The 25,632-nt window shown below is 35.5% G+C and overlaps 1 protein-coding gene across 1 annotated transcript in view; it reads right to left on the reverse strand.

Annotated features, from left to right (window-relative positions):
- Nucleotides 1–24,694, reverse strand: part of CADM2 (cell adhesion molecule 2) — a 47,186-nt gene extending 22,492 nt beyond the window's left edge. The window contains exon 1 of the mRNA XM_010722065.3: nucleotides 24,610–24,694. The gene's annotated coding sequence lies outside the window, so the exon portion shown is untranslated. The remainder of the gene's footprint in view (nucleotides 1–24,609) is intronic.
- Nucleotides 24,695–25,632: the final 938 nt, after the last annotated feature.

Genomic DNA, 25,632 nt, shown 5'->3' on the forward strand with positions numbered 1-25,632 from the left:
AGATATTAACTACAAGCATATTAAAAATACCTTAACTGTGATCAATGACTACTTTGCCTGCCATCTAAAATGAATTTGAAATCTACAGCTTATCTGAAAAACTCCAAAGCAAGCTTAGATTTTGATGTAATTTATGTTTAAGATGATGATCATGAAGAGGACTGGAGCACCTCTCCTACAAAGACAGACTGAGAGAATTGGCCTGTTTAACTTGGACAAGAGAAGACTTTGGAGAGATCTCATTGAAGCCTTCCAGTACATGAAGGGAACTTACAGGTGGGAAGGAGAGTGACATCTTACATGCTCTGATAGTGATAGGTCAAGGGAAAATGGCTTTAAACTAACAGAAGAGAGATCTAGGTTAGATCTTAGGAAGAAATTCTTCACTCAGAGGGCAGTGAGGCCCTGGCACAGACTGCCAAGAGAAGCTATGGATACCTATAAACCTTCCTTCTAACAATATCTTTATATATAAAAATTATATTTAACTTAGTCTTCATTTAGGAATGATACATTGATTTTATGCATCGCCTCTTCTTTCTGAATAGAGGGAACTTAATCAACACAATCCTTTTTAAAATAAATAAATAAATAAATAAATAACCAGAAAGGTCAAAATGTTCTTCACTGAGATCTTGATCTCAAACTTAGATAACTTACTACCAGAGATAACCTTTATCTTTAAGATATGAAAAGCATCAAACAAAAAAAAGAAACAAACACAAACAAAACAAAAAATGCCAGCTGTTCACATACTTGATCTCACTGAGCATGTTAACATCCATCTGGGTATCTAAGCATTCTGTCAAGACTTTGTAGCCAACGTGGATAAAAATAGGAAAGACAGAAGTATTTGTAGAACGCTAATGAGACAAGTAAATTCACTGTTTTGAGTATGGCTCTCTTGAATACCATCTTTTAATTCTCCAAATAGGGAGATCTTTTCTCTGCAGTTCCTAAAAAACAAGTGCTGGTGAAAATGTTTAAATGAATAATGGAAAAGGCATCACTACTTTCACCAGTGCATTTTTTCAAAATGCTAGTGTAGTTTTCCAAGTCACCTGAGGAAATGGCTGCTTCATTAATTTGACCGTATGGGGTCAATCTCAATTGAGAATCTGGATTTCCAGATTTATCAGTTAATCATCCAGTTGTAAGCTTAAATCTTGAGGGAACTTATTGTTTGTATAAAGCCTCACTCTTGATGAGTCATATTAGGATGAGCTGGTTTGGGAACATTTCATCTATCAGAAACATCAATATCCACTCTCTAACCTTTCATAAGATGCTTGGATAAATGGTTTTATTTTATCAGATAAAAACTTTTTATGATTTTGTAGTTTTGCAGAGCTTGACTAACCCTCAGAGAGCATTTTTCTCCTCAAAAGAATTAGTCAAAAGTGTCCTAAGTACCTTTTAAAAGCTTCTCTTTTTATTAGGAAGCCAACTTCAAAATATGAATTAACTATTATATTTGGTCTATACCTTTCCCTTTCAAGCATCTCAGAAGACACAGCTCAGCTTAAAAACATTTATGATGCCCTATATCTCTTATACCGGTGTTTTTAAAATGACTAAGAATTAAATTACCAATGTATGTTAAAAATGAAGTGGCAACAAAATAGATATTTCTACTTTTTACTATAAAGATTTGTGAGGAATTTACAGCTATAAAGACAACAGGAACAACAGAACAACAAGAAATGTTGAAAATACTTCAAGCTGTATATTATGCTCTTGAAAAAACTGCTTAAATTTAAAGAGGGTAGGAATCTCAAAAGGCGTTAGTATTCATAGTTTACAGTTAAAAAAAGAAAAATACATAGTAGGAAGGAGAAGAAAAAACAAATCAAAACAAACAGAACCACCCTTAATCTCTTATCTTCTGTTCTGGTTATAGAAAAAGCCTTTCTTTTACCCATCGCAAATGCATAGAGGTGACAGAACTCACCATCTATAAGTTTCCTTGAATAAAACAGTCCTCTCACTTTCAGACCGGATCTTCGGGTTACAGCTGCTAACCACGTTGATAGGATGGGCTAAATTTACAGCTGAAAATGCTTATCCTAAACAAGCCTATGGCAGTAACTGATTACAGTGACTCAAGAAGAATCTTATCAAAGCATAGGTGTTTTTTCCTGTTACTGAGACAGGAAGCATAGATTGCTCCAAGGGAAATGATATTTTTTTATATTTTTCAATACCTATTTTTTAATCTTTCCTTGCAACTATTTTTTAAAGTTCAATTCGGGACAGTAAATACGTACCTTCAGCTGCAAGAATCTGAATGTACTCCTTCTGCAACAATTATCTTTTTTGGATATGTCTCCCAGTCATCAGGCTGATTCTCCTTTATCCTTTAGTATCCTCATAGTCAGGACTCCCTTTTACCTAAGATCTTCTGCCCTCAGAACAGCTGTGCAGCGTTACTGCTTTGTGTCTGAGTAGATCTTTCCCAACTGATGACCAAGACATTATTACACTAACTTCTTTGAAAATATTTACCTGTAGTTTCTCTTTCCCTTTTATGAATTCCTTGTGCCTCCTATCCCACCATTCCTTTATTTTAGTCTTTCTAAAAACGGCAAGACAGTATCAAACAAATACCCTGAAAAGTGTATAAAACATATAGTTCCAGTGTTATTTAAAATCTTATAAGTATAAAAACCTGCTACAAATAACATTTGGGAGATCGGCTTTCTCACAGTCATGAAACAGATCAACAAGAGAAATTATGTGAAATCAGAAGATACCTTATCAGTGAATTGCAACAGAAATATCCCTTGTATTCTCTTACTGTAAGCTGCAGGGAGATGAGAGATGTACAAAAAGATTGCCTCAAAAACAGCCTCTATGAGGAAGATGACATAGGAATGTAGTCCAGAATTTTATTTTGAAGAACTCAATAGCCATTGCTACGTGAAGGCAAATGCAGAGGAGTCCCTTAAGCATGTTCCTGAAATACAGTCCTCCATAAAGTAAGCTAAATTTTAAATGTGTGCGCAAGGAGAGGGCATCAAATTCGTGTGCTCTCTACTATGAGTGATCCACTGTCCTTCCATGATTCATACTGAAGTAAAAAAAACAGTTCAGAGAAGTATAATTCATAATCAGTAGCCACAAGGTATGTGCTGGAGAAGCAACATTTGTCAGGGTTAGCTTGGTAATGTTAGCTTGTTCAGCTTTGGAGAAAATGCAAAATCAAAGAGCTTACAAATGTGTAATATGGCCGAAGGGGCAATGTTAGAAAGTTTCATCATGATATTGTGCTATATATATCAAAACTGAGGTCAAATAAGCAAATTGTCTCAATAGTGGAATACACGGGAACTCACTACCAAGGTATATGAATAACAAAACTATTTATTTAATTGATTTCTTACGCCCCCAGTACTACAGCATGCAAACAGGCAACTCGGAATAAATGCATTGAAACATTAAATCAAACTGTGCACAGTTAGTCACTAGCTACATTCTTTGCCCCCAGTACTTCTAACTGTATTCACAGACAAACACTTAACTAAAAATGAACCTTCTTAAAAATGGTTCTTGTTACAAAGATCTCTAAGAAAATACTGTAATCATTCAGGTTATATGTTTTGTTTTGCCCATTTCAACAGTGCTTTTCCTAATGCCAGTAATTTCTTCTAAGACTTTTATCTGCTCTCCTCTTCTTTATTCAACAAAATGAATCTACTTTTTGTCTTAGAGATATTAAACTCACCTTGCAGTGAAATTATCACTGCATGACATAAAAATAGCATGCTAACCTCCTACAAACATCACCAGACTTTAAAGAATGCAGACAAAATGTGCTGCCTCTTTCTTTTGGAGTCCTGAAGGGGATCTCTATGAAAAGCTTTGTGTGCTCATAATAAACTGGGGAAAAAAAAATCATTTTAAGCAAGTTTGTTCTCTTGTTTTAGGAAGAGAAAGTCTATTGATTTTGTATTTTTTAACTTGACTTATTATTTCATTCTGCACCGCTTTCCTTCCTCTTCTATTAGAAGCTGCACAATATGAGGTTAGGCTTGATTGTCAAATGAGCAAGAGAAGCCAGTTCCGGCTACAGATCTCCTACTTCCCTCACAGCCCACTCTTTCTTAGGCCAACATTTAGCACAAGTACCTGCAGATACAATACTGATCTATCTTTTCGTTGTGATGGATATCTAAATCTCATTTTAGTAACATAATGATTGCAAAGACTCTCAGAAAGTCATCTTGGCTAATTGAAATTAATAACTTCAAATCCATATATCAGTTTATTTGCTAAAATGTACCCTGTAAAGGGAAAGGTTTATCTTTTTTTTCTCCCCCTGTTAACATAAGAAACTCCATTATCTTTAGTTTACATAAGAAGTAGAAACCTTTTTGCAAAGTCCATAGTCTTTATAAATCACATGGCTCTCCTGTAGAGCGAACAAACTCAAAATGTATGTCTTATGGAGCCTAATTACACCTAAATAGAAATTAACTATAAACTCCTGAACTATTGACAAAAGGTCTTAGCTGTGTGCCAGGGTATAAAGATAGATCAGGATTGACAGGCACCTGCTACTGCTTAAGTTTTAGAGCTCATGCTGGTTATTTAAATTATTCATCCTGTGTTTTCTCATAATCAGGTGACTTTTTAAATTTTCTATTACCTGAGATTTTTCAATGATGATCATGTCTGCAAAAAGTTTTTCTTTGAATACGCCACACTGAGAAACATTTCCATAAGGTATTCTACCACAGTATTCATTATTTCCTGATTTTAGAACTTCCATGACACACAAGCACCAGTTCAGATTACACCAGTAAACTACGTAAAAGAATTAACTTCCTAGACATCAAACGTAATGTGAAAGCTGAAGTGGATGGAGCTCTTTATGATTGATACGAATAGAATTATTTTATTCATTGATCAGTGAACTACTCTGTTCATGTTTGAACCAAAAACTAACCCACTACTACCATAATGACTCAATAGTTCCAAAATGAATAAACACTGAGTGTGACAATAAAAAAAAATTGAGAAAAGAGAATGTTTTCACTCACCTCACCTTCTGTTACTCCTTATCAACAAACCACACACACTAAAAACCTTTTCCTGGTAAAGTCTTAAACAGAATTATATTTAAACTTACTTCAAGGATCAACATAATTAAGAACAATAGTTCTCCAGTATCTGTGATTGTTGCCTACTTCAGCTAATGTTTTTTGTAGCAATACAAAATCTTAATATCGTATATCACATATGTATAGCAAGTTCTAGAGAAGACAAATCTTTAAAGTATTCCAAATATCTGATCTTCTCAACCTAGTGTAGGTTCAAACATCTGTGTTTCAGGATAAGCTGCAGAAAAATATTTTTAACTCTCATGGAAGTGTAAAGTGTATTTTAGCTTTTTGTAGCTGTTTTAAGTATGTTTAATTGCTTACTGATTGCCAGTCTTATTTTGGTACAAAGAAATCTCTGAATCATTTCAGACTTCATTTTGAAGTTTGTGCATTAAAGAAAGAAATAAACCCAAATAATATTCGTATAACATACTTTAATTTTACCACTTGTATGAATATAATACTAAAAGAAAAATATTTCTGTTTATTCTTTTGAGTAACTATACTCTCCAGTTTGAGTCTCATCATTAAGTCTCAGAAATCTTTCATCTCTTCATTGTTTTAAAATGTATTTTGTGATACTGAATATTCCCTCAAGTATACCTGTAACAGTTTTCCAAGCCTGATGCTTTCTCTACAGCTGTACTTTTTTTTTAATCCAAAATGCTTTTCAAGTTTTGCTTTGCTTTTAAATCTTAAGGCACTTCAGATGCTTTGCAAGGTTTCCTACAGTCCTGAATTGTTTATTGGTACTATTGTTAATGGTATCCAACCAACTTGATAATGCCTTTAATGGAAGAACTTCTTCATCAGATTAAGTACTAGATCTTGTGGCTAATTTTCTTCAAGAAATTCAAAGTTGTGGTTGTTTAACCCAGGTAGACAGCTCAGTGCCTCACGGTTAGCTGCTCACCTGCTATCGCTTGCAACACTCCTTCAGTGGTATGGGGAAAAAGAGGAGGAGTAAAAGCAAGAAAACATATGGATTAAGGATTTTTTTTTCCTGTAATTGAAGAAGTAGGACAGAGTTAAAAACAAAAACAAAACAAAACAAAACAAAAGCCAAAAAAACCACCAAGCAGTGTCAATCACTACCTCCCATGGCCAGATTGATACCCAACTGCCTTCCCTAAATCCTCTATTTCCCTTTTTATTTAATGCTGAGAATGATATTATGTAGCATGGTGTTATCTTTTTGGTTGGTTTGAGTCATCTGCTTGGCTGTGTTCCATGTCCTATCCCAAGCTCTCACACATCCCCTAATTACTCACTGGAGGAGAGTGCCAAAGAGAGGCACTGCACAGCCTATGTTCAGCCACAGCTAACATACAAATGCACCCCTGTGTTACCAACATTGCAGATCTAAACCCTACAGGCTGCTTTGGCGAGAATTAGCTCCATCCCAGCCAGATCCAGTACAACATCTCACTGCCATCGCTATAAGTTTTTCTTGCCTTCCGTTTTTCTCTTTGATATTTACAATCAACCACAATTTCCTAAGCTTATTAGGCACTGCCAGTGTTTTGGTGTACTTACAGCTGAAGCTGGAGCTCTTAAATTCAAAACTGTATTCTTTATGGATGTTCAGGCTAGCTTCATAGAAACAATTGCACTACTTCAGATTTGTGTATGAGGCATGTACCTCACATGTACATCATGCTTAGCTGCCTACAGCAGCTTTTGTTCACACACTGCTCAGATATTGTCAGTAGGCTCTTAGAGCAAAAAGGTTTCGCACTGGAGCTGTATGCTCAATTTTGTACAAATACGAACATTCAAAGTGAGAAAAGAAGAAAAAATGCTTGTACTTATTCACCACCTTCCCAACACATTTGAAGATTAAAAACATTCCATGCTTTCTAAGGGGCTGATCTTCTCCAGCTTTTTACTTTGGCATTCACCTCTGCTAATTTTTCAGTCAGAATGTTGAAGCTACCCTATGAGCATTGTAGATGTGCTAATGCTTTTTCATAGAGGAGAACAGTAAGTGCCTCCAGCAACCTGGGCCATACACTGCCCATTACATCACCTTGCCTTTTGCTTCTCCACTTTTTTCATCTCTCTCTCATATTTGTCAAATATTTCACCTACTTTTGGGTAGGTAAATTTTGGGGTCTCATTCCATCCCCACTCCACTTTTTTCCTTCCTCCAAATCTGACCTACTTCCCAAAAAACACGCTGTACATTTCTACTAATTTATACTTTCCTAAGTCTTGAAACTTTTCTATACCCTGTTGGTAACCACTCCCATTAAAGGCAATTTTTTTCTCTGAATGACTTTATTTCTACCTCTAAACAGATAAGTAAACACAAAACAGAGAAGGGAGAAGGAGGCTGCCAAATTTTCAAACTTTCAGCAACAAAATATCACTTGGGAGAAAACGGGCCTGAAGAATAGAGGCACAGTGATGTAGTCCATAAACAAAAGGTAAATCTTTTTCAAATGCACCATGCGAAGGTCAGGGAATAAACACTGACTTCATTTTTATTTTTTTCAGAGTTCAGTTCTATTCTGAAAGAGATGTGGATATTTTAATGCATTTTTAGTTCTTCAAATCAAAATAAACAGTATTTTAGACTACATTTTAGCAGTCAATTCTAAACCACACTGTTTTATACGGACATTAAAGTCTTATGCTTAAAACATCTCAAGTTCAGAGAAAGAACTATACCCTTTACAGCTTACAAACAGCTTTCATTAAAAGTGCATTTTAAAACCTTCTGCCTATAGAAAACAATGTCTCTGGTATGTATGGTTATACTGTTCATTTTGTGTTGTCAGTTTTATAAATAATTTATATTTTAAATTTTAAACAGCCCTCTCCAGAATTCTAACATCTCTTTCAAAAAGTTTCCTGAGGCTAAAATGGCGAAGAGAGGTATAAGTCAGTACAACATCGGGAAAGAAAAGAAAATACATTAAAAGTCTCATGTTATAAATCCTGCCTTACTTTCTGGGGAATGGAGACCTTGCAGAAATGGGTAGGGACTACTGCCACTGTAAGCTCACTGGCACTAGCTCAAGGACAAATACCAGGAAATACTTTGCAGGGAATATCTGTGAGTTGGCTTGGACTCGAACAGCGATCAGATAAGGTGCTTTCCAATTTTTATAAGGTAGCAAAGATGCTGCTTTTGTATCAAAAGTAAAGGCCTGCTATGGACAGATTGCACAAGAACAAGCTGTTCAGGTGCAAGCACAGTATATTATAGCAGCTCTCACAAGCAACGGATAAGATATTCCTAACAACATATCAATAATTAGGGTCCGGTGACAGCTTTGCTTTCAAGAGATTGTGTGAGTGAAGGGGGAGAAATTGTTTCCATCAGGTGCATCTCCCTTTCTGCTGCAGGCAGCTGGGGGAAGGCAACCTCATAAAACTGCAGCCTGGTAGCTTCACACAGTGAGAAAGCAAGGTCCACTGAATGGTAACATTACTCCAACTGGGGAACGGGTACATGATGAAGTAGAGAAAAAGCTGCTTTCAAATAACAGAGCAAGAACTACTCTGTCTCAGTGCTGAGTACATCTGTAATGTAGCCCCCTTCCCCATTTGTGCCTGGGATTGGTGCCATTTATTGAATGTGAATTAGAAAGTCAAATCCCTTTCCTTTCAGATTTATTATCTAAGATCTACACTCAGATAAGAGAGGGGAAAAAAAAAAAAAAGAGGAGAAACTATATAGAGATAAGTGAATATAAAGAATAATTCTCACACCTTGTTTAAATGTTTTATTGCTGTTCTGAGAGGCTTTTTCTTTTCCATCAGAGTATAGCTGAGATGATAAATGGCACAGAAGAATTTCATTCACATGAAAAAGCATTGATTAAACACAGAAATCTTAATGACCTGATTTCACTATAATTCTAGTTCTATAGGTTTCTAATTATGCATTCAAACTGCTAAATCTTTGTGCTTTTTATACTGCTGTTTACACCTTGTTGATTCCTTCTTAACCTTTAAGAGCTATTGAGAAATTAGTAGATTATTCTTTTTCACCAGCTATAAGTAAAGCATAATGATGAGAACAAAGGATGATAGAAACTGCAGTGGATTAAATGGACAATAACAAAAAAATATTTCAAAGACATGTAAATGTCAGTAGTATTAAGATAATATGGTGCTCAAGTGGATGCATCAGAATGGCAGCTGAAAATTACTAGGATTAACCAAAAACTATGCTCTTAATGCTAATGAAGTACTGCTGGGGATAGGAAAGCAGCAGCACAGCATAACGGCAGGATGTGCACACCTTAGTTACTATGCATTTCACAGAATACAGGAAAATAACACCCTCTTATCTGGTATGTCTTCAGATCATTTTCTAACATTGTGTTTTTCATAAAAGTTTCTAAGTATACATGCATGCATACATGCAACAAGAGCTGCGGAAAATGCCAATTATTCAGAAGTAACAAAGAGATTCACCATGACTAATTTTAAGTGCTTTTTACATTGTCATACTGTATAACAAAATAAGAGTACATTTTGTAAAATCAGCTTGGCTTACAGACAAAGAATAGGACAGCTCAACCTGATGCACCAGATTTTATGCTATTTGATAGGTAATGTTGTAGATTCCAAGGAAGAAATGGGAGGTAGTTTCTTTTATGCCACATTTTCAAATTCCTTTTTTCTTTTTCTTTAATCAGCGTTACATCTGTTAGTGATATTTCCAGCCAGTTGATACCAGAAGTATATATAAAAATATTGATGAGCAAAGATTATTATGAGCTTTTTTTTCCTCTGATGATTCAGGATTTTCAACTGCTTTGATATTTCAGGCTGAGATACTTAGAGCTATTCAAATGCCTAACTTGCAATGTTTTCAGTAAGAGCTGTGTACCGATACTTGTAAGAAACGATGTCTCTGCAAGACAAGTAAGCTGAGAAATCTCATCTAAGAAACACCACCTGCATTTTTGGGCTAGGGTCAAATACTTGCTGGCACAAGAATCAAAGAGGAAAATGAAAAGTGGCTGATTCACTTCCACCTTTTTCATTATATAAACAGATGAAAATCTGATTCAGAGTTCCTTGCTCAACCAAATACAACTTGTTTAAAATCTTGTGGCTATTGATGTGAGACAGAGTCAAGGAGAAGCCTCATTAAACTAAAATTCCTTCATGCATTTGAAATGCAGCAACAACGCAGAGAGCTGATAAAAGTACTAGCGCTGCAACTTGAATGACAAACAAGTACTATGAAAAGTCTTCAGTACCAACCCTCATTAACCAAGCTATGCAATTCTTGACTTTCAGTGCATGTCAAAACATTGCTCACCATGAAATCTGGGAGATGTAGCAGATTCCCTTTTCATCAGGTAAGAGACCTTTAATAATGTCTTAATTTCAGTTGGGATGGAATTGTTTCCTTCAGAGTGTCTGGTATGATGCAATGTTTTAGTTCTAGGACAAAAACAGTGTGGATAACACACTGACATTTATAGTTGCTGCTAAGCAGTGTTGTACAGAACCAAGGCCATTCTCAGCAAAGGGCCCAGGGCACTGGAAGGAAACAGAATAAGGACAGCTAACTTAAACTGGCCAAAGGAATGTTCGTACCATATGACAACATGTGGAAGAAGAGTTTTGAAAGGAGTGTGGGAGTTCATCTCTCTTCCACTGCTCAGGGGGCTAGCTGGGCATCAGTTTGTGTAGTGGTGAGAATTTCTTGTGAGTTACTTGTAATATATATTCATACATATGTATATATATAGTCATAACTATTACCATTTTCCTTTTCTTTATCCTAGTAAATATTTTTATCTCAACCCACGAGTTCTACTTTATTTTTTTCTGATTCTCTCCCCCATCCCACTGGGAAAGGGGGGAATGAGTGAACCACTGTGTGGTCCTCAGCCATCTGCTGACTTAATCCACAAGAAATAATTAGCAGTACCTACGATGTTCCTATGATTTTTTTTGAAACTGGTTTCTTCTAAAAAAAAAAAAAGTTGGGTTGGTATAACAGTTGCAATAACACTAAAAGGAAGGATTATGCATGGTAAGATTTTTGTACCTGAGTTATATTTTTTTCACGAGTATCAAAAAACTCTAGAAGAAAGCTTATATTGAAGTACGCTGAATTGTAGGGAGGCCCTTCACAGGGATCAAGATAAGCTGGATCACTGAGCTGAGGTGAATGGGATGAGGTTCAACAAGGCCAAATGTCATGTCCTGCGCTTTGGCCACAATAACCCTATTCAGTGCTACAGGCTTGAGGATGAGTGGCTGGATAACTGTGAAGAGGAAAGGGACCTGGGAGTGTTGGTTGATGCTGTGCTGAACATGAGCCAACAGTGTGCCCAGGTGGCCAAGAGGGCCAATGGCATCCTGGCCTGCATTACAAATAGTGTGGCCAACAGGAGCAGGGAGGTAATCATCCCCCTCTACTCAGCACTGGTGAGACTGCACCTTGAGTATTGTGTTCAGTTTTGGGCCCCTCACTACAAAAAAGACATTGAGGCCTTGGAATGTGTCCAGAGAAGGGCAATGAAACTGGTGAGGGGTCTGGAGCACAAGTCTTATGAGGAGAGGCTGAGGGAACTGGGTTTGGTTAGTCTGGAGAAGAGGAGGCTCAGCGGAGACCTCATTGCACTCTACAACTTCCTGAAGGGAGGTTGTGATGAGGAGGGGTTTGACCTCTTCTCCCAGGCAACAAACAGGACCTGAGGAAATGGCCACAAGTTGTACCAGAGGAGGTTTAGGTTAGACATAAGGAAGAACCTTTTCTCTCAGAGAGTGGTCAGGCACTGGAATGGCCTGCCCAGAGAGGTCATGGAGTCTCCATCCCTGGCAGTGCTCCAGAGGCATCTGGATGAGGAGCTGTGAGATACGTCTTAGTGCTCGTAGTAGCAATGGTAGTGGGAGGACGGTTGGACTAGATGATCTTGCAAGTCGTTTCCAACCTTGCGATTCTATGATTCTATGATAAATAATGAAATACTTTCTGCCTTCAAGAGAATATAATGAAATTTTAATACTAATATAATAATACATTAGGAAATTATGATTACTTATATTTCAGAGATGAGTCCTATACTGTTGTCTGTGTCAATTTCTTTCATGTCTAAAAATGACTTACAAAACAGCAATACAATAAAAAAATGCTATTTACTAACTACAAACTACAGTAGTTTGTTTTCGTTTTCCCAAACATATCATTATCTCCAAACAGAAGGAAGTGCTTGAGTTCATGCAAACTTCTCTCACACTAAAAATTATCCATTAGCACCTCCATGGTAATAATTTTAGCACTGTAAAGAAGATATCCTCAAGCTCTCAGTGGGATCCAGTCTATTAGCCTCTAGTTCTAGCTACCCACAGCAAACACAAAACTTAACAGCACAGAAACAGCTGTACTGGATCAGACTAAAAATTGAGGCAGCCCAATGCCTTATCTCCAGCACCAGGGGCAAGCAGTTGTCTAGGGAGCAGACTAAGCACAGATGTTGCCTCTGCCAACAAACTTCCAACATACTGCTATCTCAGGCACTTCTGATACCAACCACAGAGTAAACCATGATGATTTTCCGTTCCATGAATTTATCCATTTTACCGTTGAATTACCATATTTTACCACCTCTTGTATCCATTTACTACAAATTCTGGAACTCTACCTGTCACTGCGTGAAGAATGACTACCATGCTTTGCTGTAAAACTGGTCATTACTAGCTTAATTCAGCCCTCAATGTTTCTATTTGAAGAGAGAATGAACCAACAATCCCTTTCAACTATTTCTACATAACTTACAATTTTGTAAGCCTCTGTAATATTTTCTGTCAAGTGACCACCACCTTGCACATTGTTTGTTCCATTCATAGAAATCCAGAATGTTAAGAATGGATTTCCCTTAAGAATCCCCCCCCCCAGGTTATCTACTAATTCTAGCTCTTCTTAAAAATCTTACTGTTATCAAGTCAGTTCTACAGACTTGCACGTTCTAGGACCTCTCCTGAATCCATTTTGTCTCACATTAGCACAGTGGTTTTAAGCATGAAGCTTCTTGTCACTACTGGTAATTCATCTATTTCATCCTCAAGTCCTTTGAATGCTCAAGTGAAAACATCTGATCCTGATGGTTTCTTATTTCTGTTCACTTTGTCCATTTCTTCCACATTCTCCTATACAGTGCATTTAAGAAATTTCCAATGAGCACCTCAGAATAAAAGGGAGATAGTCTGTAATATACCCATTTTCTTTCACAGTAAATATTGATACATTGAATTCATTTGAGTTCATCTTGTATCTGAATTCTTCGCTGATCGTACAAATGAACGCTTTCTCTCCTTGATACATTTCAAGGAAGATTAGCTAATACTTTTAATTACCTTTGCCAGATGCTCCTCACAATTTTTTTCTTTCTTTTTTTTTTCTTTCTTTTTTTCTTTTTCTTCTGTTGAGATTTCCATCAGCTAAAACCCAGTAGATTCACCACTGTTTCTTAGCTAGACCATTCCCTGACTGGGCTGTTCATGTGTAGAGCTCTGGAGTCATTGCTTAGCCTCTCAGCTACCTATAGCAGATTCTTATGGGAGGGACAAACCATGCACGCAGCTACAGTACTTTATTAGCAATTATTTCCTACCTATGGTTCTTCATCCTTCCTTCCTGCATGCCACTTTTGCTCTCCTGAGAAAGACTACGTATCCCAGACTTGATCTTTCTTCAAGCCTTTTAATATACATTTTGGAAACAGTTTACAGTGGTACTTTAAATACCAAGCCTCATATCTGGAGATTTTGGTTTTCACTAGCCAAACTGAAGTCTGAAAAATATTAGAGATTTTCCTTGCAAGGGAAATACAGAGTAAGAGTAAAAAAGAAAAGAGAGATATTTTAAATTTCCACTATTAATGAAAGGTGCTAATATATTCATTCTCTCACCTGTTTCTTTCCAGCCATGTCTGTTACAACCATAATCTCATTTACCTTGTCATCTCAATTTGTTCTTGGACTATGTTCATACACCAAAGAGTTGTACATTTCGACAACTAAAAAAGTTATTTGGATACTTCTCCATCCTTGGTTTTCCAGCCTTCAGCAGCTGCACCAATTGGCTGGGCTAATGCCAAAAAAGTTCTGTGTGGGAAGATACATGCACTTCCTCTATCCATACAAATACAATTCCAAACAGGAGATGAATTTCTGAATGAAAGGATACCAAATACAAAGAAGAAATGAAAAAGATATAGATTAAAAGAAAATCCTAGTTTGATATTCAGTTGTCCTTCTCATGTTCTTGATGTGACCACTTCCATTCCTGTAGAAGGACAGTGTTTTACTTGACTAGTTTACAGCACACACTTTCTTGGTGCTGCTCTAAATATGAGGAGGGAATGCATGATCTGATGCTCTCCTTGATGCTGCGTGTTTCAGATCACATCTGCTACAGAGAGAATAATCTCTGTTTCTGCAGTTATATAAGAGAGCTTACTCTGAATGTGATTTGAACCAATGGAAATTAACTAACATTTTTCTTGTGTTCTGTGTCTGATGGTTGTTCGCTTGTAACTGTAGCTAATCTCTTATTTACTGAAATTATCATAGCATCTCCCAAAATATTTTCTCTCATTTTAACTTCCAGTCTACCACTGAATTACAATTACACATGCTGTATTTCAACTTTACTGTCTTCTATGGACCTCCTTTATTTTAGGATGTGTTCATATTGTACACAACTCCATCAGCTACTCTTTGCTAGGCATTCAACTAAAAGAGAAAAGAAAAATTTCAAAAGGCATTTGCATTCAAAATGGATTTAATGAGAACTAAAAATGCTGCATGTTGTTTTCCACAATGTACTATCTGCAACATTTCTTTGTGTAAACACTGCAGAAACAGGACATTTAAAAAAAGAGAAAAAGCAATGATTGAATTGAGTCTATGATGTAATGTGATTGTTTTACAGAACATCAAAGGGGAAGTTCCTTTGCACTGCAAGAGGTTTTATTTTAAACTGTAATTTTTAGTCAGGCACTAATTCTCCCTTCTGTTTCTTTTTGTGTCACACTTTTTACTACACCAATAGAAAGTTCCAGTTGTGAAGTGAAGATACAGCTTCTCATACTATCAGGATGCTTAACACAAAGTGAAATTTAATCTATTATGTATACATGCAGTAACTCAGCAAAAATGTTACCTACTTCTTACTATGTTATCTACTACATCTACAGCACAATTACATGGTGGAATATTGATGTATAAGGTTTCAAGCTGAATGTTTACATAATCCTTTAAATTAATTGGCTTTTTGTTGCAAAGACAAACTACCTATCTGGAAAGCTTCAATATGCAGATTTTTCTTTACAGTTTATATCATAATCTTCATCAGATTTTAGAATATTTTATGGAAAATGAATACTCAGTTAACACAGCATATAAAAAATGCTTACTAAATCAAGGCAGGAGATAACATTATGATGAACTCCTTTATAAAAATTATTATTTAAAAATTGGCCAACTATCCAAAGAAAGCAATTACATCAGTGATAGTAAAATCCTGGCCAATGTTGTCAATTTTGGCTTTAACAGATATTTGGACTGGCATCAGTGATTATTAACTGGAATTATTTAAAAAATAGACTGGGCACTGAATTTGGATACTGAAAAAATTCACCATTAATAACAGTTATGCATATTATGATTTACAAAACTGACCTATGTCACACGTTAAATCATTAGCCTAATGTTGCAAATAAAATGTATTTTCTACATACATTTCCCACTTAAAAAGCTCTGAAATGTATTGTTTAATTTTGATTAAATTTTCTTAAATATATTCACTGCTGCCTGTGCAGGTGGAGAAAATTTATGCTTAACTCATACGTAATGTTTCAGTGCAGTTTTTGAATGAATCTTACAAGTTTGGTTCATAAGAAATTTCTGTGTGGTTGACATTGACCATGGGATACAGAATGATTAACATTAGCTGACATGGGTTATATGGCATCAGATCAAATTAAAAGTAGGCTGTTTATGAGTTAATAATCACCTACTAAAATATAATCAGTTCCTATTACAGAAATATCATTTCACACTTTTCCAAACAACGAAAAAAGAATATATGAAGAGCCTAAATACAAAGATGTAATACAAAGTGCTGTTAGAACAAGGTAAAGAAAATTTTCAAGAAAATTTTCAACAAGAACAATGCATGAAAGACAGAGATGGGATAAAGAAAGTTGTATTTGTAGGAGACAGGCTTTATCTAGTTGCTGAATAAGCTAAGTCTGAAGAAGATAACTTGAACAGAAAGGAGAGGTGAATTTCAGCAGAAAATCCTTAAGTTGAAAGACAAGAATAGTAGAGCATGCGCCATCTTGAGAGTTGTTACACAATGGTAAGGAACAAAGGAATGAGAACTGTGAGCATGGGTTCTTACCTTTATCCAAGCCTAAAACAGCAGATGATATTTTGTCTCATATGAAAGTGTATATTTAAAAATATATTTACAGAATTTCACTTAAAGCTGTGTGCGATGTGTCATGGAAAGTTAGCTGTAAAATTCCAGCATTTGAAAGGCATAATCATGAGAAAAAAAAGTATACCTCAGTTGCTGAGAGATATTAGAAATCCATGCTAGTTATGGGATCAAGGTAAAGGAGGCTAAGTAGAGTTCCTCTTTGTTAAAAACTTACTGATTATGACAAAATTCTAAACCATCCACTTTTCTGCCTAAGGCACAGGCTGCCAAATCTGAACATAAAACAGTGGAAGTCCAGTATCCAACTTTACTTTTTATCTTGACCTACTTTATTTCAGTTGCAATGGCCCTTTCCAAAGAAACATGCAAACAGAACTTCAGAATTTGAGATTCTTATGTACAAATGTCTTAAATTTAAGGGAGAAATACTTCAATACCATATCCATATTTTATTAGAATAATATTTCATTTTGGATATGGACAAATTCATCCAATTTTCCAAATCATTAATACAGACTAAGCATGCAGCTTAGGCTGTAGATTCATTTTGCAAGGCAATTTATAAATACAGAAACATGCATGCTTTTCCAGAGTCATTACAGTTAGGTCATACAGGAAAACAGTTGCTACCAGCATTCCTTTCTAGGCTGCTAGGTATTCACAACCCAGATAGTACTCTGCAATAAATAAAATTTATGCAGAAAATGAGATAATTTCTTTCAGTACCTCCATCTCATCTTCTCAAGCAGCTGTAGAAAGTCTGTCATGTCAAAGTAGGAAAAAAAGAATTGTGCACAGGTGAAAATCTGGCCATTATATTACTGAAATAGAATCTAACCCTGTTATGAAAATGTACTTGCAAATCAATATTGTCAAACTATTTACACCAAAATGTTAACACCTGAATGGCAAAAGGTTTCTGCTATTTTCTGCATGTCTGATTTCAGACTCTTGGGCATAGATTTGTACATGTGCTCAGAACATGGTGTTACAATTCTAACCTTCTATGTTACACCAAATACTCTTGGGAAAATGGAGACCGTGTTCAGTGGTAGACATTAAAAATATATAATCTTTTTCATTAGTTTTGATCATAAGATTTTTTTCTGCTTCTGTTCCCAGCTGTAAATTGGAGGCAATTGAATGTACACAGGTCTGATAAAAATAAACATTATGTGCTAAGTTCTCAGATACAATGGGGAAGAAACAAATGAACACCTATGAAGACGACATTTTAATTCTGCAATCCGAGGACATGTATCAAATAAAACCTGAATCATACAGATAATTCATAACTACTACTCTATTGCAGAAGTCAGGAATTCTCTTCAAGGCTCATATATCCTTTCATATATCATTCAAAGGCTCATATATCCTGCTCATAATGTTGAAAGTTTCAGGAAACAAAATATGATGACATCTCTTACACTATAATGAAAATTGGGAAATTTAAATGTTTCACTTCAAACAGTTTTAATTTTTTTTTTCCTTAGATTTAGAATTATTTCTGTTTTGAAATAAGGCAACTAATCTGAGGAAGGAAGACATTTTCTACTCTTCCTACTCTCCTTGAGACCGCAATAAATGATCTATGAAGTACATGTTTTGGTAATTTTCTAACTAGCAAACACTGAAAACTCTGAAAGAATGACTACATCTGTAAGCAAAGGGAGACCAGTAGATGTTACCTATCTTGATATTAGTAAGTTTTTGGTTATGGTCTGCAACGGTATCCTTGTAGCTTGGCAGGGCCAATACAGCTCAACTATATGCATGTACTAGACAGGTGAAAAACCGTTTGGACCATTGGGCTGTAGGGCGGCTGGTTACAAGTAGTCTTCTTCAGGAGTTTTTCCTAGATGTTATGTTTAACTGTTTAATATTGGAGATCTGGCTAAGGAGTTGGAAAGTGCTCCCATTAAGCTTGTCACTGGCACCAAACAGGGATTGTATTCAGTATACTTGAGGGGAGGGGTCAGAATTTAAAAGGATCTCTGCAGGCTACAGGAAGGGAACAAGCCAACAGCTTCCTCAAGACAGGAAGGGAAATTCAGCAAGGACAGATGCAGATTCTAGAGCCTGAGATGAAGAAGCCATGAGGAGTCTTAGGCTATGAGCCAGCATGAATCCAAGCTCTGCTGGTTTTGGTTGACCAATTCTTTCTTAACAATATTCACTATGTTTTCTCTTCACCTAGATCTCCACCAGATGATTCTCAAATGAAACAGCCATTCTCTGGGGTCACTGACGGAATGGTGTCATGTATTTCTCTGTTATTCTAAGTAGGCCTTTGCATCAGACTTTGCAAAATGTTTGTCTCACTCACTGGAATCTTTTTTAAATGGATGTTAGAAAAGACAGAACTTTCATTTCCTTATCTGTGGTGATATCATACATATCATTTACACAAGCTTTAGAGTATTTCAAATTCAATTATTTGGTGTGTCCTCATTATTAAAAGTGATGAATTTTTCTGATATTACAATGTTTATTTGACTGCATTTTAGATTACAGGGTATATGAAATATTGGTGTATAATCCTGATTGTGATTTTCTCTGTAACTTTTTCATGACCCTACAAATAATATTATTCTAATGATGGATACAAATGTGAGTCTTTCCCTGAATTACAAATCTTATTTATTTCAGCAAGGCCAAATATTCTCTTTACATTAATCAGCCATATATAATGATTCTCTTGACGTGCATGGAATGGAAAGACCTATCCCTTCTGCACATAGGAGACAGACAATTGCCTCTTTGTTTGCTATGACCCAATTATTCTATTATACTTAGAAGTCCTTTCTAAAATGACACTAGGAAAAAAAACAACAACACAAAACAAAAAACCCTCAAACTTTTTTCATGCATGCTTTGGAGAGAGCAATGACTAAGAATACAAATATTGAACCTTTCTGCCATTGTGGGGCACTTTCGAGTTCATTTCTGGAGCAGTGTGGACTCAGTAGACCATACTGTTCAGATGTAATGTTGTGTAGAAGCTACAACTTGTGACAAGAAAATAACACTGCCCTTTAAAACCTTCTTAAAGACAGAAAACAGTGTGAATGATCATTGCATTCTTCAGTTTTTATTTTTTACAGCTATTTTTATTTCAATATATTCAGAATATTGTCAGACAATAGGACTATAGAAAATTCTAAACATTGTGTATGAGATCATCAGAAGAATATTTGTGATTTCTGGAGCTTAATTAAATATTCTTCTTTGGAAAATAAACATAACCTAGATAAAACTATACTATGCTTAAAAAAGAAATAAATTAAAAAGGGATGCTGACATTTTACAGATGTATCAAGCAAGATTTTAACAAAATATTATAGCTCGACAACTTTTGGGGGATTTATTTAAAAATTTTGAACTAGATAAAATAGCTGTAAGGACTGAGAAGATAAAATATTAGCTTTCATTTGCTCTGAAACTATACAGTAGTACCTCTCTTACAGAGAGAAATGCTGTTGAATAGTAATGTAAACTATAAGGTGACATCTGCAGTTTTGACCTAAGTTACACAGAGAAGTGTCTAAATACTTTCATTTGTAATTGCCAAAAATGTTATTATTAAAATTGTCAACCAGCTGAACAAACCAATAACTAAGTCTTGCATTTCTACAGTGAGTTTAGTTTATAAAGTCCGCTTAAAAACAATCTGTGGTAAACTGATGAGTGTGTTTCTTTTTTCTTTCCACCATCAGAAAATTTTAATTGAGAATGTCAACTCTTTATACATATAAATATTCTAAACACTAGACTTCTACGGCTGCCCATAGCTGATGGCACAAGTACTATGTTAGCTAGACCAGAACATCATCAAATCTAGAGGTCTGCAACCACACTTGCAACTTAAACTTTTTAGAAAACACTCAAGTTTTGATCCTGGATCCTGCAAGCAGTGAACTTAGCCAGAGTTGCAAGCAGATGTAAGAGATATCTTTTCAGAAGCACTGTGTGAGGAAGTCTCACTATCTCACCATTCCCATTCTGACACTGTGAGCAAATTTCATCCACACCATATGGGACTGGTGTAATGGAACATGTCACATCAGAACCCCCAGGGGCAAACTCAAGAAGTGATAGAACTTGCAGGAACCCCCTCAGCACCTCTGAGGCATCTGACCTCTGCTTGAAACTTCCTCATCCACAACACATATTCCAGAGGGAACTGTTGCAGAACATACAATAATCTGTGTGACACTTCAGTAATCCCTCTCACAGTCTGCCTCTGCAAAACCACTGCAGAACAGGCAAGAAAACCAGTCCACTCTTTTTATAAACTCTATTATAATATCATAATCATGTAATAATTACATAATACATATATCAGTAATAGAATGCTTACCCAGAACTCTGTCTCCAAAATAATTCTTCTAATATTAATAAGCACTGGACCCTGATCAGAAGCAAGCTTGACTTCATCCTCACAGTAATAAATAGACGTGGGAAGTCAGCAGTTACAGAATTTGCATCTTTCCTCTTTAGTGATCACATGTTGCTTTACTGGATCATTCAAAATGGCTGCCCTGTCTTTCTTCTTCCTCTACACTCTCTCATACACAGACTCCTACTCTTCTCCCCATTACATCTCTCTCAGAAGTCCTGTTCCAAGAATGCTGTATCTGCTTAAAGACCAGAAATGCGAAATGACACAAATCTATTCTTAACAACCACCAAACTTGGAGTTTGGGATAATTCCACACATTTAAGTGTCTGAGGCTTCCAAAACTGTAGCCATTGGTCAGGACAAATTTTCCTTAGGAGGACCTTCCTTCTCCAATTCTCACAACTTGTTGTTCCCCACCTCTCTGATAAATCTCTGGAGGATGTTCCGGAAGGGCAGCTGATTTCCCCAGAGATATCACTTTAAACAAAACAATAAGTGAGGTAGGACTTTTCCTTAGGATTGTGTAGCTTTGAGTAAGAGGATACCTCTGATGAACATAATTTGAGGTTATTTGAGGAATAGAATCAGTGCAAAGAAAGGCATGGGGACAGGTAGGATGTGGCAAACACTCCCCAGCTTTAGCTTCATTCTGCCATTCTCTTTTAGGAAAGGAGTACTCTGCAAGCACATATAATATTTTCAATTGAATCACTTATGGTTACAACTAAGTTTTCTTTTAAATAAAATTAAAAAAAATATATATATAGGCATCTCAATAGAATCTTCATTATTATTTATTTTTTTTTACTAGTATCTCCAAATGGTAACACATAAGAAATATCTACAATATTGACGTATTAATAAAAAATCCTGTATGTCAGGCTAAAACATAAAAGTTTCCTAGACTTTTTACTTCCTACAGAAATTACTAAGAAAAACTGGTGTCTTGACAAAAACCAAGTAACCAAACTGTTTTTTTTAACAGTCTAGTATTTTTAGCATGTGAAAGAAATTTCAATGAAGACTAGGAAAAAAAGTGGTTTTAAGTCATAGATAAAGAGTAGTATGCATCTAAAAAAATAAACAGAGATATACAGTTTTATATATATATAGGTATCTACACTTAGACCCCCTATCTTCGGCATCTCAAAATACAGAGATGTAGGTTGCTCTGAAAGTAATGCCTCCTATTTATTTCCATGCAAACTAGAACAGATACAAAAAACACAATAAAACTATTTGATAGAGAGCATTTTCAGCTACAGTATGCTATTTTTCAGCACAGTCATCACCACTAGCTATGCACTTTTGCCAGAGGTGAACAAGAGCCTGCACAATGTGCTCTTAAAAAACTGTGCTGTTGAAGGTGACACACTGTCACTGTTGCCACTGTTGAAATGCACCACCTGCTGCCTCACTGTGCTCACATCCTGTGTTCAGTCTCCAGAAACATTCAGCAAGTGTCAATGAATATCAGTGGTTGTCATTTTTTCCTCATGGAGGAATTCAATGATACACCTTTACTCCATATGCATTTCCATGTCAGATGCCATTTTGTCAGACTGCCCCTCTGCTGCCATCTGTCACATGGCAACAACATGGTATGAAATATTGACAGGAAGGTTCAACTACTACTGCCATGCCACCAACAGTTGCCTCTGATGTTGTCAGTCAACATAATAAAATAGGAGGCAATATTTCAGAGCAGCCCTCATAGTCATCTGAGTCAGGTGTCTAAATTCTATGCAGTCACTGGAGACATAAGAGCAGTTCAGATGTAAATATCTATGATACAAGTTTTTAATGACAGTTGAGATCATTCTATACCCTAAAATTCTGAGAAGTATAATGCCTCTTCTAATATTCGTAAGTATGTGAAACTGCAGGTGCAGAACACTTAGTTGTTACTATTTTCAACAGCCCTCACCAACTCCATCCACCTATCCAACTGTCCAGATATCTATCTCACAAAACTAGAAAGATCAAAATGAAGAAATATAGTCTCCAAGCTTTCTTAGGGTGCTAAGACTCCAGACATGAAGGGCCAAACTGGCCATCCCCCGAAACAAACAACAGTTAATTAAAATTTTGTAATGACTGCTTTATTTCTAAGTTTTTACCCTTATGGTGAATGTTAAATGAATAGTGAAAATCAAGCAACTGGGGCTAGAAGCCCTGAAGTCAATGTGTTAAATAGAGATCTCTGCATGTAGCTATCACCTGTTATGTTATGTAGTAAATACAGAGATGAGGAAAATCCTAAAAACTAGCCAGTTTAGCCAGTTGTGTATTCAGAGCAATCAGTGCTGACCTTTTTCCTAAAATTAAACACTTGTACATCTTTTGCTGAAATTGAAAGCAACAGGAGAAGGGACTCTGTACCCCTCAATACCTAAGGGAATGCTCAAGGGTAAATTTATTCTCCTTCAAATATATTCTAAATGCAAGACGTAGTTGCACCTGAATTTTGTGAGATACGTACACAGGTATCTCAAAAGCATATAGTAATTCAGAAGTACATAAGTACACTGACAACCAGTTGCGTTGAGCACCATGTAAGATTCATATGAAGGAACACTATCATCCTGATTTAAAGTAGGGTAGAAGCATGATCTAGTTGCTGTGCTGATCAGCTCAGAAGTTACTTAAAAACAATGCAGGCTTGTAATACACAAAAGAAAAGTACTTAGATAATTTAGATGGTGCCTAACTAAATTAAGAGGTTATCAAAAGAAAAATGAGCATAAATGCTTGACGTCATCTGAAGATAAATTTGGATTACTATGTCAAACAATTCCATTAAATCATTAAAATTGCAAAAAGGGGAAATTCTGCCTTTTGCTACAAGGATTTCGATACATAATTTTCACCTTTTTCCAGGAATATGATTGCACTATTATTTTAAAGACCATTCTAAAATTGCATGTTATCCTTTCATGTAACACTACGTACTGATTTTTTAAGCAGTAGGTTCGTATTCAAGAAACTTGATTCATATTAATTTAATTCTAACCAACTTCGTTATTTATGTTTCTTCATGGCTAAGTATATAACAGCTTACTGGATACAATTTTTTTTTATTTTTTAAATGAGGTTGATTTAAACAGTAGCTTTTGTGCAAGAGTCAATCTCTGCAGATATGTCCTTAAAAATATTGGTAGCAAAGATGCTTGTTTCCAAGTAAACAATTCTCAGATCAGGCTACATCTTTTAAAATTCCAGCAGAAATCAGTAGCCAACTTGCACATATCATTATGCTTCAAATTTCCTTGTAAATGACAGTGAAAGTATCCAAAAAGTTAAATATATTTTCTCTTAGGCTAGCTGATGTGGGAAGATTTTCATGAGACATGTTCTCTCTTATCATCAGTTCAATGATGTAAACAGGCTGATTAAAGCCTGCACTCCTTTCAGGTTGATATACCTGACTGAAAAAATATATATATATCTCACAGCTGGAATTCTTCCTGAAAACTAAAATAAATGACAAAGTAAAAGACTGATGTTCTATAGGTACTTAATGGAGACAGGCTTTGAGGGTTTTCTATGGCAGACATTACGGTACACCCCAGGACGAGACAAAAAAAAAAGAGCATATTTCTGAAGCTGAAGATTGCAATCACAGCAGAATAAAGAAAATAACAAAACACATTACTTATTAAATCACTTACACTGGTTTTCCTTTGGATTCACAAGTCAAAATTATAGATTGTCCTTCTTCAGGCCACGAATTAGAAGAAATGATTTTAACCAAAGGTGTATCTAGAAAGAAAAGAAAACAGACATCTTGCTGATACACATGAGAAAAAAGATTTATTTTATATTATATATACGAGTACATTATTCTCTGTTTACAAAAGACTACACCCTAGGTTTAATTTAGACTTGTATATGCTTTTATTTGAACACTTGTACAATTTTCATTCTCCTCAAAAAGGCAACAAAATTGACCAATGGAACAAAAACTGTAAATTTTTATATTCCAAGGAAACACAGATAGAAAGCTTGTATTTACTCCAAGGAAATAACTTTTTTTTTCTTTCTATGTTCAGTGCAAATGCTCCCTAGTAGTATTCCGAAGTGCAATATCTAACGGTGAAATAAAAAATATTGACAATGAATAGCAAATACTCCAGACAATTGTTTCTTTATCTATTTATAGATGATGGAATCCTGCTTTTAAGGGTATGATATATATACATTTTAATAAGAACAGTTTTACTTTTGCAAAGCTTGAAACCATAATAAGAAAGCTACAATGGGCTTCCAGATAAATTACTTTGTTATGGGCATTTTACAGGATATTACTTCTAAAATGCAATAATGTTGTCCCTAAAACTAGAACTTTTTTTTTTTTCCATTTGACAATTTTTTTTTTTCAAAAAGAATGTTTCAGATACGAATGAAAAGCTCTATAGAAAAATTTGCAATCTGTCCAAAAATCTTATAAGTATTACTTCCATGTAACACAATTAATTTATAGTTGTGACTTCAAAACAATACACAATAAAAAACTGTGAATTAAGCCTGAATAAAATATTTGTAGTAAATCTTTAACTTGTAAAAGAGTTTGCCATCTGGTTTGCAAGGATACACCCTCACAAAGAAAATATTTTATATGAATTAAAGGGGACGTATTTTAAGGAGAAACAAGGCCATATAGAAATAAACGTTTACATACATAGTATTTTTTC

This window comes from Meleagris gallopavo, chromosome 1 (genome assembly GCF_000146605.3).
Source record: "Meleagris gallopavo isolate NT-WF06-2002-E0010 breed Aviagen turkey brand Nicholas breeding stock chromosome 1, Turkey_5.1, whole genome shotgun sequence".
Taxonomy (NCBI): Eukaryota; Metazoa; Chordata; class Aves; order Galliformes; family Phasianidae; genus Meleagris; species Meleagris gallopavo.